The sequence below is a fragment of the Haematobia irritans genome, chromosome 1, assembly GCF_050003625.1.
Source record: "Haematobia irritans isolate KBUSLIRL chromosome 1, ASM5000362v1, whole genome shotgun sequence".
In the NCBI taxonomy this organism is placed as follows: domain Eukaryota; kingdom Metazoa; phylum Arthropoda; class Insecta; order Diptera; family Muscidae; genus Haematobia; species Haematobia irritans.
In genome coordinates, this window is record NC_134397.1 from 257,825,004 (window position 1) to 257,841,676 (window position 16,673).

Below are 16,673 nucleotides of genomic sequence, written 5' to 3' on the forward strand. Positions count from 1 at the left end.
GTAATATTGACCATGATTTAGCCCTTAAGATTTTTTTCAACTTGTCTAGTTTATAATTTTCTTAAATTTTAGTTCATCTATAACATTGCAGTTTAGTTCATTTTTACAACACCATAAGATTTATATACACCTACCAAGTTAAAAAGTCAGTATTATTTTGGTTTACTTGCTTATTTTGTGGGAAACCCGATAATAAAATTTGGTTAACAGTCTTTTTAAAATGTCGACGACTAAACTATTTTTAAATCAATCATTCCACAGTATAGAGAAATTAAATAATTAAAGGAACAACAAACCGTTTTACTATTATGAGAATTTTCATACATTAAAATTAAACTATCTTTAAGCAAAAGTACTTTATTATAAAAACTTATGATGAAAGTTCTTAATACAATGTTTTTTGTGAATAAAAATTATGACCACATGGAAAAGAGAGTAGTTCATTTGAACCCGCTGTTTGGACATTTTGACTTATCCTTTTTTTATTCATCGTAGGTAATTTTTTCACATATCTTGCTGGAAACAAATGGAAACAATAATGAAAATTAATAAAAATTAGTACCATGTAATGAAATATAATTTTTAATTCTTCATTTTAGCTTGTAACTTACCATACTTGGGGCATTTTATCAAATGGTGTAAGGAATTCAACTTTTCTTTGGAAAACGTATCTCATAAAATTTGTACCTGAAACAATTAGAGAAATAATGAAGTATTCTAAATAAACTCATAAAACTGTGTTGTTATCGATGTGAAAGATATAATAAAATAAATATTCTAGTTGAAAGAAAGCCAAAGTTTTAATATAAAACTTACCAATTCTCTATTAAATTGTACGCTGAGGGGAAATATAAAAAGTTGTCCAAATTTATTTGGGTTACTCTGAAATTAAATATTAAATAAAATTATTAAATAACTTTTCAAAAAATCTAATGAAAAAAATAATAATGTGCATAAAAAGCCAAATATTCTTGATATTCCTAGTCAGTCATCAAAATGACGACACGTAATTTCATTTTCGATTTAAAATGCATTTTAGTCTATTGGGAAATGGTAAATTTAAGTTATACTAATTCGACCGTTTTATGAATTTTTATTTTATACTACTTAAAACCAAATTGAATAAGAAAATAAATGCAAGTTTGGTTCACTTTTTCGCTCACGATTAAAATTATATCGTCTTGAAATCAGCCGTAGTCAAAATGACGAAAGATGACGTTAATGTACAAAAAATAAGGATGGCTGTCCAGGGTTAAAAGAAAGTTAAAGAAAACTTACCAATTCACTATTAAATTACAGGCAAAGGAGTACTAAAAATTTGTCCAAATTTTTAAGGGGTTATTCTGAAATTAAATATTTGTTTTTACATTAAAAATATTACATTGGTTTCCAAAAAACTTTATTAAAGAAATACTAAAATAAGGTATTAAAAACCTGTAATTTTGATGATAAAAAGGTCATAAAAACGTAAATATTCTAGTTGAAAGAAAGCCAATTTTTAAAAGAAAACTTACCAATTCTCTACCTTTTTAAATTTGTTTGAATCCGTCTGGAGTTGCTCTGAAATTAAATATCGCTTTTACAACAAAGAAAAACATTAAACTGGTTTCCAAAAAAAAAATAATTAACAAATAATAATATACATAAAAAATATTCTTTTCAAAAGAAAGCGATATTAAAAAAATACTTACCAATTTATGAATAAACTATACGCTGAGATATTACAAAAATTTTCCAAATTCATCTGGAATTGAATATTAATTTTTTACATTGAATAATGAAAATTTCAATACACTTTCAATTTCAACATATTTTACTAAATATTCTTAATAACTTTTTTCTAAACTACCGATAAAATATTAATAACTTTCATTTAAAAGGTTTAATAAACAAACACCAATATATGACTCAAAAATCCAAAATATTCCATGCCTTTATATTCCCTTGTTGCATACCTACTTAAAAGATGCAATAGCCCACGCCAACGCCAACTATACAACTGAAGCATGCCAAACAAAACCAAGCAAAGCCAAAACATTCCTACAACAACAAAAACACATGTGCCTTTATTGAAAACAACACCTCATCCGGCCAAAAACCATCAACGAATAACAAACACACACACACACACACACAAGCCACTAAATGAACAAAAATAAAAACAACCCCACGCTCATGTATACACAACAAAACTCAAGTAACATCATCTTTACATTAATCACATTCCACTATTCCGATAAAGATCTCTGTACTATGCATTAGTTCATCGCATCTGCTGACAATTTACTCTAAGAATAATATTCGTAAAGGCACACCAGTTTATGAGCGATGAAACGTTTAACTTAAAATTTGCAAAATTTTCATGAAATGTTATCTACCATTTTTGACGAAAATGTCTATAAATTTAATTACATGTGAACTAAAAATATTTCATTGTGTAATTTTTTACCAACAATTATTAACTATAGGAATAGTCAGTAAGAAATTGCTTTCCACTTTTAAGTTCATTTTTCGTAAAAAAATATTTTCTCATACAAAAAAATCTTATAGTAAATTGCACTTATTATTTAGAAAATACTTTACATTTCACAAGTAGTTTTATAGCATGACAAACGAATTTTTAACTACCAGTTAAGAAAGTTTTTAAGGAAATTTCCATCGTATTTTGTAGGCCATGAACTAAACGATTGCTACTTAGAATTTGTATAATTTCCTTTCGAGTAGTTAATTTTCGTTCAAGATACGAAAAATGAACTAAAATTCTGGAAAATTCTTGTAATAAATTATTGTAAAAATCTTCTTAATTTTACGAGACACTTTTTTTTCTGTGTAGAAATAAAATGTTGACAAAAATTTTCAATAGAAATAAAATTTTGACAAAATTTTCTATAGAAATCACATTTTGACAAAATTTTTTACCGAAATAAAATGATGACAATATTTTTTTTTAAGAAATAAAATTTTAACAGAATTTTTTATAGAAATAAAATATTGACAAAATCTATATATATAAAATTCAATCTATGTTTGTTTGTTTGTTTGTTTGTATGTTCCGAGTTGGCTCCGAAACGGCTGAACCGATTTACTTGAAACTTTCAGAGATCGTAGGGGGCGTTCATGTGGTGAAAACAGGGTACCTCATTTTTGGGGGGACCTCTCCTTCGTCGGACTTTTTGAAAATTGAACTAAAGTTGACCGATTTGCTTGAAATTTTCATTGAATGTTGGGGTTGGCATCTAGATAAAGATCCGCTACTTTATATTTCGATATTTGGGGCGGAGGGGGATCTCCCCTTTGTTCGACTTTTTTTAATGTACAGTGAAAAAACTAAAATTCTCTAAATTATTTGAGATTTACAGAGAACATGCGGTGAGGTTATGGGTTTAATATGGACGGGGGGGGGGGGGGGGGGGGGTTTCCCCCTTGCCCTACTTTTTGAAACTTGGAACAAAATTATGCGATTTGCTTGAAATTTTCATTGAATGTTGGGGTAGCCATCTAGACAAAAATCCGCTCCATTATTTTCCGATATTTGGTCGGGTAGGGGGACCACCCCTTTGCCCGACATTTTTTCAGTGAAAACAAAACTAAACTCCCCCGACTGAAATTTTACGGAAAAAATGGGTGAGGTTATGAAATTTATATCAGGTTCCTGATTTTTTAATAAAAATAAAAGGGCATAGGGAGACATCCGCTTCTCTTAAGTACATACAGAGAAACAATTAAACTTTACCGAGTTACTTGAAATTTACAGAGGACTGGGGAGAGGTTACGATATTAATAGTTGATACCTGAGTTTGTGATATTTGGACGGAAGAGAGGCCGCCTCTTTAGGCTTATAATTTGCTTTGGTAGGGGAGGAAAATTCTTAAGTTTTCTTGAAATTTACAAAGGCGGTGGGGGAAGGTTATGAACGAAGGGGCAACCTTCCTTGCCCCACACTTGAAGGAAAGTTTCAAGAATTTTCAGGGAAGGTTAGGGGTGCTATTCACTACGGCGTTCATGTGGTGAAAACAGGGTACCTCATTTTTGGGGGGACCTCTCCTTCGTCGGACTTTTTGAAAATTGAACTAAAGTTGACCGATTTGCTTGAAATTTTCATTGAATGTTGGGGTTGGCATCTAGATAAAGATCCGCTACTTTATATTTCGATATTTGGGGCGGAGGGGGATCTCCCCTTTGTTCGACTTTTTTTAATGTACAGTGAAAAAACTAAAATTCTCTAAATTATTTGAGATTTACAGAGAACATGCGGTGAGGTTATGGGTTTAATATGGACGGGGGGGGGGGGGGGGGTTTCCCCCTTGCCCTACTTTTTGAAACTTGGAACAAAATTATGCGATTTGCTTGAAATTTTCATTGAATGTTGGGGTAGCCATCTAGACAAAAATCCGCTCCATTATTTTTCGATATTTGGTCGGGTAGGGGGACCACCCCTTTGCCCGACATTTTTTCAGTGAAAACAAAACTAAACTCCCCCGACTGAAATTTTACGGAAAAAATGGGTGAGGTTATGAAATTTATATCAGGTTCCTGATTTTTTAATAAAAATAAAAGGGCATAGGGAGACATCCGCTTCTCTTAAGTACATACAGAGAAACAATTAAACTTTACCGAGTTACTTGAAATTTACAGAGGACTGGGGAGAGGTTACGATATTAATAGTTGATACCTGAGTTTGTGATATTTGGACGGAAGAGAGGCCGCCTCTTTAGGCTTATAATTTGCTTTGGTAGGGGAGGAAAATTCTTAAGTTTTCTTGAAATTTACAAAGGCGGTGGGGGAAGGTTATGAACGAAGGGGCAACCTTCCTTGCCCCACACTTGAAGGAAAGTTTCAAGAATTTTCAGGGAAGGTTAGGGGTGCTATTCACTACGGTGTTTGTCGATATTGTATCGGGGAAAGTGACGTTCCTTTAAAACAATAGAGCAAAATTTAAACATCTCCGATCTACTTGGAATTTACAGGGAACGTGGGAGGATGTGATTAAATTTATACATGATTTTTAAATTAGTACATGATTTTTCGATATCTGGTTGGGGAAGGGGAAAATTGAAATAAGCTTTGTCGATTTACTTCGATAGAATTTTTAGGGACCATTGAGTAGTTGTGAAATTAATATAGGGTACGTCATAGTCCGATATCAGGTCGGAGTGGAGCGAAGGTGGGGAGAGGGTTCCCTTTTGTCCGTTTTTTTTTTTCTTAAATTGAAAGTAGAGGGTTGTCCGTAAATGGGAACTCGGTACATAATTTTATGATTTTTGAACAAGCTTCTGCCAGATTTATTTTTAGTAAAGAACTTAAATTTACCTGAAATTAGCAGCCAACGTAGATGGTGCATCATTTTCCAACATTTTAGCAAATGTTAATGTGGTAAAAATTTTTACTACTTTTGCTTTTTCCTATTTATTGAATTGGAAACAGTAATTCTTTGTATGTTATGTTATTATAATATAGTGCTTAATTTTCAGATATGTTGAGGAGAAGGATACATTTACACACTTAAAATTCACAAGAAATATAGAAGATTGTCCAACTACTTGAATACAGAACATTATTTAAAAAATTTTTTAAGACGAACCGTTTTACATATGCATATCTGCCGTATTTGTACCTATAAACGAAAAAGCAAGTAGTCCCATTTGTTTGAAAGAATTCAAATCTTTTCGAATTTGTTTTCAGCACGAAGGATATGGTTGACTAAGTTAACGCAAAATGTTCCTACAAAAACACTTAGGAAGGCGCAGCGAAGCGGGCCGGGTTACGCTAGTTTTCTATAGAAATAAAATTTTGCAAAATTTTCTACCGAAATAAAATTTTAACAAAATGTTCTATAGATTTAAAATTTTAACAGAATTTTCTACAGGAATAAAATTTTGGCAAAATTTTCTAGAGAAATTAAATTTTCACAAAATTTTCTATAGAAATAAGCGTTTGACAAAATTTCTATAGAAATAAAATGTTGACAAAATTTTCTATAGAAATAAAATTGTGACAAAATTTCATATAGAAAACTAATTTGATAAAGTTTTCTATAGAAATAAAATTTTGACTTAATTTTCTATAGAAATAAATTTTATTTCTACCGAAATAAAATTTTGACAAAATTTTCTATAGATTTAAAATTTTAACAGAATTTTCTATAGAAATAAAATTTTGACAAAATTTTCTATAGAGATGAAATTTTGAAAAAATTTTCTATAGAAATTAAATATTGACAAAATTTTTTTGATAAAATCTTCTATATAAATAAAATATTCTATAGAAATAAAATGTTGACAATAATTTTCTACAGAAATAAAATTTTGGCAAAATTTTCTATAGAAATAAAATTTTGACAAAATTTTCTATAAAAATAACATTTTAACAAAATTTTCTATAAAAATAAAATTTTGGCCAAATTTTCTATAGAAATAAAATTTTGGCCAAATTTTCTGAAGAAAGAAATTCTTGCAAAATAATATGTTTTGGTAGTTTTTGGTAAGTATTTCGCCAATATTGGTAGATTATTTTTGCCACAAGTTTCGACAGTGACTGTAATGGTTCGCGTTATTTAAATACGCGATCGATAACTTGATATCTAGAAAGTGTTCGTGTAGAAGCGTAATATAAAACGACATGCTTTTTGGACTAAAACATTCTTGGAATTCAATAAAATCGTGTTTTTTCCCGCATGAAATTGGCGGTTTTGCCAAATTTGTAAAAGCCTATTAACAAATAAGTTTGTTAAAGACCATTGTACCATAAATCTGATATCAGCTCAAAAATGGCTACATAAAAGGTACTAAATCATTCGCGGGGGTACTACGGTGAAAATGTATTGAAAAAAGTACTATAGTACTGCATTTACCATCCCTTTTATTTCTATTAAAATAATTTGGCTAACTATAATATGTTAATACTTCATAAATCACAATTTAATTTATTACATGAACATATTTTGCGGTTTTTTTTTTCATCTTATAGTCATCATTTATTGTTAGTTTTGTGCAAATTAATAGCCAAAATAAGCCATCAGTTCTCAATGATGATAAATAATATAAAGGAACATAAATATAAAACACATATGTATTTAAAAGCCCCCATTCAAAAAAGTCGGTTATAAATGGTCATTCTTGTTAAGAGTTTTCACAGCGTCCAAGTCTCCTAGAAAATGGCCATGACCATGAAAGCAATCGCAGTTTTGTTTCGTTTTGGTTGTTTCTGCATTCACAAATCCATCCAGTCCCCAGTTGCCATGATTTTTTAATAAACCTACAAGGGCTTAGAAATGCTATTTCAACTTGTCTTTTTTTATTCATTCGGAGATATAGTGGCCCTCGTTACTTTGTTTCCGTTTCTATAGAAAAAAAAGAGTTGGACGTTAGACGTGAACAGATTTGAAAGAGCTGTTTTCCGAGACATGACCACAAATGCAGGACTGGTTAAATTGGTGAAACAAAGAAAAGCTTAGTTGGGTAATGCTCTTGCCGCATAAAATAGAAAGAAATTTGAATTAGTATTTATGGAAACTATACATGGGGAAGAAACATGCAAATATGTGATGCAAGTCTGAATTTCTCATATAATAAGTGGTTGGTTATGTACCCTACATAGAAAAAAAAAATATTGTCCAAATAACAAAGAGCTTGTAACGAAAATTTCGAAGAGAATAAAAAAATATTTTTGAATCTCACAGTATATACGAAATAGGGAAAATTGTTATACAGATGGATCAAGGATGGATGAGAGTACGGGTTTGAGAGGCCAAAAGCTTTGATATTCTGCTACGTTTTCCGATAGTAGAACAAAAAGTCTTTCCGTATTTTGTCAGAAGTTGATAGATCCTCTAAAATGTTTGGGATTAGCAAACTTATTTTCGTAGTTTACCAATAGTCTCATTACAGTGTAGCTGATAGGTGTTGTATACAAATTCAGGTAGATATCATTTTTTAAATTGCTCCTCAGACACCCGGCAGAATTATTCCAGTGACTGTTAATATTATTGTTTACGAGATTACTAAAGCATTTTGGCGTACTACATTCAGAAATAAAGTAATACGTGATGGAATCACCGTCGAGTCATCAATAAACTACCAAAAATTGGAGAAAATTTTACCAAAAAACTGCCAAACAAAAAATCTTACTTTGTAATATAATATTTCTATACAAAATTTTATTTCTATAGACAATTTTGTGAAAATATTATTTCTATAGGAATTTTTTTCAAAATTTTATTTCTATAGAAATTTTTTTTAATATTAAAAAAATCTCTAAGCTTTATTTCCTTACACAAAATTTTGTCAAAACCTTACTTCTAGAGAAAATGTTGTCAAAATTTTATTTCAATATAATTTTTTTATATAAAAGCTGTGTCAAAATTATATTTCTATAAAAATTTTTGTCATCATTTCATTTCTATACAAAAAATTTGGCAAAATTTTATTTCTACAGACAATTTTATCAACATTTAATTTCTACATTATTATTTCTATAGAAAATTTGTTCAAAATTTTATTTCTATAGAAAATTTTGTCAAAATCTTATTTCTAAAGAAAATTTTGTCAAAATTTTATTTCTATAGAAAATTTTGCCAAAATTTTATTTCAATAGAAAATTTTGTCAAAATTTTATTTCTATAGAAACATTTTTCAAAATTTTATTTCTATAGAAAATTTTGTAAACATTTTATTTCTATAGATAATTTTGTCAACATTTTATTTCTATTGAAAATTTTGTCAACATTTTATTTCCATAGATAATTTTGTCAAAATTTTATTTCTATAAAAAATTTTGTCAACATTTTTTTTCAATACAAAATTTTGTCAAAATTTTATTTCTGAAGAAAATTTTGTCAAAATTTTATTTCTACAGAAGATGTTGTTCAACTTTATTTCTATAGAAGATTTTGTTAAAATTTTATTTCTATTGAAAAAATTTTCAAGATTTTATTTCTATAGAAAAATTTTGTCAAAATTTTGTTTCTTTAGCAAATTTTGTTAAAATTTTATTTCTATAGAAAATTTTGTCAAAATTTTATTTCTATAGAAAATGTTGTCAAAATGTTTACTTCTATAGAAAATTTTGTTAAAATTGTATTTCTATAGAAAATTTTGTCAACATTTTTTCAAAAAAAATGTCTATAGAAACTTCGATCAAAATTTTATTTTTATAGACAATTTTGTAAAAATGTTATTTCTATAGATGAAAATTTTGTCAAACGTGTATTTCTATAGAAAATTTTGTCAAACGTTTATTTCTTTAGAAAATTTCTCACAATCTTATTTCTATAAAAAATTTTGTCAGAATGTTATTTCTATAGAACATTTTGTCAAAATTTTATTTCTATAGAAAATTTTGTCAAAATTTTATTTCTGTCGAAAATTTTGTCAAAATTTTTACTTCTATAGAAAATTTTGTTAAAATTTTATTTCTATAGAAAATTTTGTCAAAATTTTATTTCTCTAGAAAATTTTATCAAAATTTTTACTTTTATAAGAAATTTTGTTAAAATTTTATTTCTATAGATAATTTTGTCAAAATTTTATTTCCATAGAAAATTTTGTCAACATTTTATTTCTATACAAAATTTTGTAAAAATTTTATTTCTATAGAAACTTTTATCAAAACTTTATTTCTATAGAAAATTTTGTCAAAATTTTATTTCTAACAAAAATTTTGTCAACATTTTTATTTTTATAAAAAATGTTGTCAACATTTTATTTCTATAGATAATTTTGTCAAAATTTTATTTCTATAGATAATTTTGTCAAAATTTTATTTCTATAGAAAATGTTGTCAACATTTTATTTCTATACAAAATTTTGTCAAAATTTTATTTCTGTAGAAAATTTTGTCAAAATTTATTCTGATATTGCATGTGGTAATTCCGAAACGTGCGTCGATCCAACAATCTTGCAGTCTTTAGGGCTTTGCCCAAATAAATTTGACAAACATTATTTTCCTCTGTTGGTTAGCCTACTCTTGTAGTTTAGTCATCGCAATGGTTTTAAGGCTGAGATCCAAACAACAAATAAAATGTTATTTCTATAGAAATTTTTGTCAAAATTTTATTTCTACAGACAATTTTGTCAAAATTTTATTTCTATATAAAAAAATTTGTCAACATTTAATTTCTTTAGAAAATTTTGTCGAAATTTTATTTCTATAAAAAATTTTTGTCAAAATTGTATTTCTATATAAAAAATTTTGTTAAAATTCTATTTCTATAGATAATTTTGTCAAAATTTTATTTCTATATAACAATTTTTGTCAAAATTCTATTTCTATAGACAATTTTGCCAAAATTTTATTTCTATAGAAAATTTTGTCGAAATTTTATTTCTTTAGAAAATTTTATCAAAATTGTATTTCTATACACTACACTACATTGCCTTTAATAGGCAAGCTGGGAAACAAAGACTGCAAAGACGCATTGTTCCTGGAATAAGAGATGGATACAATGGAAAGATGAAGCCTAAAACTTAGATGAATGTGAGATGACATGAGACAGGGCAACCTGAATCCTCTTTTCAACGTAACCTCTCTGTTACTATCGAAACTTTTAGCGGGAAATGTTACATATCAACAATGAAAGTGAACATTACCTTCCTTCAAGATAAGCCAACATTTCGGCTTCCGTTTCCCCCATTTCAGTCTCACATACACATTTAAATATAAATACAGTACAATTACAATACATGTAACTATGTAGCAATTGTTGTTGTGGTGATGGTTGCTGGAAGCTTCACTACTGCTGCTTGTGCTTCTGATGTAAAATCCAAAAAAATAAATGGTTTGCGGTTAGTGTTAAATATGGCCAGTAACAGCTGGGTTCTATTTCATCTACCAAAAATTCTACTCACACTTTTATCATACACGACCTGTGTGGCCATTTTCCCTTATATCCGTAAAAAAAGCGCCCATAACTCCCCTTTCGAAAAGGACCGCTTGGGCACATGTTACTTTGTATGCCTTTGGTGTTTTTTTAAGCTGTTCATGGTTTTCGTCTGTGGACATGACCTTTAAAATGGTAAAACATAAATCTTGCGCGAAAGACTCCAACATACTGGACGGAGAAAAAAAAAACACCACGGACATTTGGCAAAAATGAAAAACCAAGAGCAAGCAAAGAAGGCAAGAACCAAAAACACCAAAACATGAATTTGCATAAATTTAATTTTGGACAAAAGAAACCATTACCCCCCAAGAAGAAGGTAACGAAATTAAATAAAACAAAAACAACAACCAAGCCTTTGTAGCAAAAAAGAGGTACAATTTCATTTCATTAAAACAAGGAGACATGCAATGTGATGACCAGGACACCACAACAAAGAAAATGAGGATATGAAAATATGTAAATGGCTCTAAGTAGATTGTTGAAGTATATTTACTTACTTTGTATATGGATGTAATTTAAAGTCGAATGAAACCGAATACATATTTCGGAGTCATCACATCATGTTTACAGAAAATCAAATTATGTGAATTCTAATAGAATACGTTTTATTTTGCAATTTTTTTGTATGCACAAAGGGGGAAGTTGGCTTAGCAACCTCTATTAGAAAATTGTGTACACACTGAAAACATATTTAGGTGGTATTAAGATTACGCAACCTAATTTAAAGGATGCCCAATTTAAACAATATTAAGAACAAATTTCTTTAAAAAAATTTAATTTTAATTATGTTAAAAGAAAGTTTATAATCTTTGGTTCAAATTTGTATACCCTCCACTATAGGATTAACTTTGTCATTCCGAATTCCGGTGAAATTCTGAGTCTAACAACGTCTAGAATGGTGTTCGTGTATTGCGAATTGAAGCTCGTCGCAGTATTGGCATCGTTGCACCAGCTATGAACAAATCTTCAGATCCTATTCAGCAATTGTTATTGGACAAAGTTCGGTAGTACAAACAGAAGAGTTCTGGTGGAAAAATAGTTGATCCCTGCAACGCGAAATGAAGAACGAATTAGATCGAGTTGCAAAACAATACGGTAGGGATGGCAATACTGACATGCCTAAATTCCCTGAATTCAAATTCACCGAAGTTAAAGTGGATCTCATTACATCTGCCAAATAATGTATTTTTTGAAAGCTGCAATAGGCTACCTCCGGAGCCTCTTGGAGGAGAAAATTTCATCTAATCCGATTAAAATTTGGTACGAGATGTATGTATATAGTCTCTAACAAACATGCAAAAATTGGTCCATATCGGTCCTTAATTATATATAGGATCAGGATCCTCTTGGATGAGCAAAATGGCAACCGGACATATCCCCCAACGGAAATATCGCACAAAATGATTTTTAGGCGTTATGACCTTGGGGCGGTCACATCGCCCAATTTTAGTTTGGGCTTTATGTCCTCCCTCATCGCGGTCATATAACATGAAAAATAGGCTGACAAAACATCCATATTTTATGGGGAATACAAATCAATAAACTGCCCTAAATGAAGTAGTTTTGATCCCCAGTTTTGGTTAACAAAATACGTACGGTATTTAATTTTAAATGCCGTAACTTGAAAGAGAGTGCAGATCTTGTGGTCTATAAGAAAATGCAACGAAATGAAGGACAACTTAAAATGCTACCAAGCGCTCCACAAAGCCCCCAAGAACTCATAGCACTACGAGTATTTGACAAATCGGAACATATGAGTGAATACGAATATGCTAAAGTGTGCCGGCAAAGATATTTTATCAAACCACTATTATGGACGGCGATTTGGCATAGAGTCTCTTTGTGTTCCATCCCAGTAATAAATAATATTAAATAAATAATATGGATGATGGAGATACTATTATTTTATTTTATCTTATGGGTACAAAAATTACTAATATTTACTAAGGTTACGAATGTTTTTTTTTTATTTTTTTTTTTTTAATAAGTTAGTAAAACGAAAGTTGCAAAAATTTGAGGACGAACTGAACGTGATGAACTAAAAAAAAAAGAATTAGCGCGCGCGTTGTTTTTTTTCATTACCCATCAGCAGCACATTGCTCATCCCATTACTTTCCAATTTTCATCTTAAAATACATAATTTTCAATTCTGCATTTATTTTGCTGAAAAAATAGCATTTTCCGAATTTTTATGTTTCAATATATAAATTCAAATGTCTTTGAGTTTAAACTGACCTAATTCACGAGCGAAAGAGGTCTTCGTAGTGCCACTATAGCCGCTTTTCCATTTCTGCCGTACGCTGAGAAGAAAAATAGTCGACAGTTCTGATCCAGAAAAAAGCAATTGAAACAAACGATGAAGCGAACATATGCTAGCTTTACCTCTTCTTCCAGCATATGAAATAAAAACAGGATTCGATATTTGTCAATAAGAGGCATATCTATCTATGTATTAAATCTTTAAAACATTCCACACAATGGATTATATGAAATATGGCAATCATATATAGCTTTTGAAATGTGTACTTAAAAAATATTTTTTTTATACCATCCACCATAGGATGAGGGGTATATTAACTTTGTCATTCCGTTTGTAACACATCGAAATATTGCTCTAAGACCCCATATATATTCTGGGTCGTGGTGAAATTCTGAGTCGATCTGAGCATGTCCGTCCGTCCGACCGTCAGTTGCAATCACGCTAACTTCCGAACGAAACAAACTATCGACTTGAAACTTGGCACAAGTAGTTGTTATTGATGTAGGTCGGATGGTGTTGCAAATGGGCCATATCGGTCCACATTTACGTATAGCCCTCATATAAACGGACCCCCAAATTTGGCTTGCCGATCCTCTAAGAAAAGCAAATTTAATCCGATCCGGCTGAAATTTGGTACATGGTCTTGGTATATGGTCTCTAACAACCATGAAAAATTGGTCCACATCGGACCATAATTATATATAGCCCCCATATAAACCGATCCCCCGATTTGGCTTGCCGAGCCTCTAAGAGAAGTAAATTTCATCCGATCCGGATGCAATTTGGTACATGGTGTTGGTATATGGTCTCTAACATCCATGCAAAAATTGGTCCACATCGGTACATAACTATATATAGCCCCCATATAAGCCGATACCCAGATTTGGCTTGCGGAGCCTCTAAGAGAAGCAAATTTCATCCGATCCGGCTGAAATTTGGTACATGGTGTTAGTCTATGGTCTCTAACAAACATGCAAAAATTGGTCCACATCGGTCCATAATTATATATAGCCCCCATATAAACCGATCCCCATATTTGACCTCCGGAGCCTCGTGGAAGAGCAAAATTCAACCGATTCGGTTGAAATTTGGTATGTGGTTTTAATATGTGACCTCAAACACACAAGGATTGGTCGAAATCGGTCCATAATTACCCAGCAAAAAAAAATTGGAAGTTCTTCGAAAGGCACAACTTTAAAAGCACTTCCAGAAGATGCACTCCCAATGATGTTCTTTATTTTAACTACCCAGGAAGTTCTTTTAATTCAATTTTTTATAACATGGTTTGTTTCATACTTTTAATGGATAATTTTAACTTTTTTGTTTCAAATGGGTTAAAAACAGAGTAAGAATTCATAAAATGATACAAATCATTTAAATTTTGTCGACAAAAATGCTAAATCCAATTTGAAAAAATTTTTAATTTTTGAGAATATTTGAGGTCAAACCTTTCCGACAAGCGTTAGAATCCATTAAAAATTATTTATTTGACAAATATCAAAGAATTTTTTAATTTACATCCAAAACAATTCGGATCACACCTCAAGAAGTGATGCAAATTCAGTGCAACGGCTGTTGAAATGGAGAACTTCCGTCCTATGACAAGCCCATGTTAAATTCATCGCTTTTGCGTCAATTTTGCACCACTTCCGGATTCAAAAAGAACATTTCCATTACTTTTTTGGCGACGCTTTTTTTGCTGGCTATATATAGCCCCCATATAAACCGATCCACAGATTTGACTTCCGGACCCCCTTGGAAGAGCAAAATTCATCCGAATCGGTTGAAATTTGGTACGTGATATTAGTACATGATATTTAATAACCATGCCAAAAGTGGTTCATATCAGTCCATAATCATATATAGCCCCATATAAACCGATCCCGAGATTTGGTTTTGGAAATTTGGTATATTGTGCTACTATATGGCCGTTAACAACCATGCCTAACTAGGTCCATATCGGTCTATAGTTATATATAGCCCTCAGATAAATAGATCCCCAATCACACAAAAATTGGTCTATATCAAGTTCATAATTGTTATAGCCCACATATAAGCGATCCCCATATTTAAATTCTCGCTCTCTACGTACCGTGCAAAAGTCCATATCGATTCGTAATTATTTGTAGACCTACACACAAAAAATTTTCACGAACATTTTTCCAATTAAAATTTTAATTGAGTTTTAAAAAATATTCAATTAAAAATTTAATTGATTCAACAAATGTTTTTATTGAAACAAAAATCAATCACAAAAATAATAGTATTAATTAATTTTTTAATTGGATCAATTAACTTTTTAATTGACCCTCAATTAATTTTTACATTGATACTATCATTTCTGTGATTGAAGACATTTCAATTAAAAATTTAATTGGATCAATTAATTTCGTGATTGAATCAAAAAATTTTTTTTTGTGTGTATACATACCTTTTTTGTCTAATATATACCACGTATGGACTAACTCACAATTTAGAAAACGATGTTAAGAAGATTTAAGATACCACAACCCAATTAATTCGATTGTGGATGACAGTCTTTCGTAGAAGTTTCTACGCAATCCATGGTGGAGGGTACATAAGATTCGGCCTGGCCGAACTTACGGCCATATATACTTGTTTCACTATAAAAAAAAAGTCGGATAAAAGGGAGGCCCCCTCCTCGACCAAATATCGAAAAATAAAGTAACTGTTCTTTGCCTAGACGACCCTTCAACCTTCCCTGAAAATTTCAAGCAAATCGGATAATATTGTCCCTATTTCCGAGTCGGGCAAGTGGGAGGTCCCCCTTCCCGTACAAATATTAAAAAATCAGCTACCCCATAATAAATTCATAACCTCATGCCGTGTTCTCTGTAAATCTCAAGTAAATCAGAGAATTATTATTTGTTTACTGTACTTTAAAAAAAATCGTATACAGTGGTGGTCCACCTCAGCGACCAAATATCGAAAAATAAAGTAGCGGGTCTTTGTCTGGACATCATCTCCAACCTTCCTTGGAAATTTCACCCAAATCGGAGAACTTTGGCCCAATTTTGAAAAAGCCCGGCAAGGGGCATGTCCCGCTCCCCCAATAGATATAAAAAAATAGGTACCCTCTTTTCGCCACATGATTACCCTCTACGTTCTCCGAACATTTTTCATGTGAAAAAAAAAAAAAAATATTTTACAACAAAAGCAACTGCGATGAATTCAAATTATACATTTTTTAATGTATGTAAAAAAAGATTTTCCCGCTTTTCCCTTGTAATTTTTCTTGAATTTTCTTAGCTATAAATATAAACCTCACTGAGCCCGAGACCTTTCCAACGAATACCAAACCGTGGAAATCGGTTCAAGCGTTCTGGAGTTATTGCGTCAAGAAGGAAACCCCGACTGAACCTATTTAAACCAAATTTGTCAGTTCTAAGCCGATCGGTATACGAAAGGTCTCAGACATGTCTTACTTGGTGTTATGTACAAACAAACCTATTATACCTTGAACCACAGTCGCAGTGAATGATACAATAAATTCAATTCGTTATATCTACAGAC

At 30.7% G+C, this 16,673-nt stretch overlaps 1 long non-coding RNA gene and 1 pseudogene across 1 annotated transcript; one reads left to right on the plus strand and one right to left on the minus strand.

Annotated features, from left to right (window-relative positions):
• Positions 1-813: 813 nt before the first annotated feature.
• Positions 814-1,971, minus strand: LOC142219655 (uncharacterized). The gene is made up of 5 exons (XR_012717694.1): positions 1,956-1,971; positions 1,692-1,744; positions 1,515-1,602; positions 1,279-1,343; positions 814-882 (listed from the first exon to the last, which is right to left on the minus strand). It is a non-coding gene; the product is annotated as an uncharacterized LOC142219655 (long non-coding RNA).
• Positions 1,972-7,709: 5,738 nt separating this feature from the next.
• On the plus strand, positions 7,710-12,060 carry LOC142235894 (ATP synthase-coupling factor 6, mitochondrial-like; annotated as a pseudogene).
• The last annotated feature ends 4,613 nt before the right edge of the window (positions 12,061-16,673 follow it).